The sequence below is a fragment of the Aulonocara stuartgranti genome, assembly GCF_965226115.1.
Source record: "Aulonocara stuartgranti genome assembly, chromosome: 7".
Lineage (NCBI taxonomy): Eukaryota > Metazoa > Chordata > Actinopteri > Cichliformes > Cichlidae > Aulonocara > Aulonocara stuartgranti.
In genome coordinates, this window is record NC_138945.1 from 21,821,518 (window position 1) to 21,822,719 (window position 1,202).

Consider the following 1,202-nt stretch of genomic DNA (forward strand, 5'->3'; position numbering starts at 1 on the left):
ACTTTCTTATCCTGGTATCAGTAGGGTGCAGAGATGAACTTGCTGGCCATTGTCCTCAGGTTTCCCAAGATGCTCTAAGTCTCCTGCTCCACTTTTCACTCAGTCATGAACAACACTCCAAATTACTGAAAACCCTCCATGTGATGTGGCATAACATAATGTGGGGACTCCACCCTTTTCAGGCTAAAATCTATGGATTCAGATATAGAGGAACTAATTCTCATCCCATTTGCTTTTATTTTTACTGCAAGGATCACAGGGTGGGCTGTAGATCATGGCTTGTGGATCCCCACAGGATAAAAAAAAAATCACTGGAAATGGACACCCTCTGGCCCTTTGTTACACATAAATTGTGTTGTGCTCATAAAAGTTGTGGTAGTGTCCACATGAAACAAGTCTGACTTGTGGAACAATCCTTGAACGGGTAAAGATCCTCCTAGTTGAAACCTCCTGGCTTTAATGATATTTTTAACTGAAAATCAACTGTTATAAACAAGTGCAACACACCACTACATTCCTGCTTTAAAAAATCTCGAAAGTATAGTTGGTGACAGAAAAACAACAGTGTGTCAAAATTTTACTTACAGTTTGGAGCACTTTTCACAACCATTGCCATTGGTGATTTTCTTCAAATTGCTGGGATACCTAGCTGTTCCAGGGTTATACTACCACCAATTCAACTGACTGTGACACTGCATCAGTCCATTATCTGGGATTAAATTGTCTTGACTTGCTGTGTACAAGGTAACCAATGAGATGTTTGGATCTGTTAATGAGATGCAGTGACAGTTAAAATATTTCATGATGCGCTGCAGCACAGGAACCATGAAATCAAATAGTAAAAATAATCAAAATGGTTTTTAAATGAAATTAATTTATACTTTAATAAGTAAATGGTACGTGTACCTATTTAATTACGTATTTTGTAAATTATTCATTATTTATTTCCTACTGTAATTAAATGAGGACACATGCTAGTTTTATTTATGACACATTGGCACTTTTGGCGTTCAATAAGTTTGTTAGGCGACTCCTGCCTTTCTCACTGCAAAGACTGATTTAAAGCAAAGAGCAACACAAACATTGTGAGCCGGCTGACACTGCCCCCTGCTGACAGTACACATTTAAAACACGTAGACGCAGATCTGCAAATCTCTGGGAGACATTAGGACACGCCCATATTTACGCGTCATCCCCAAGAC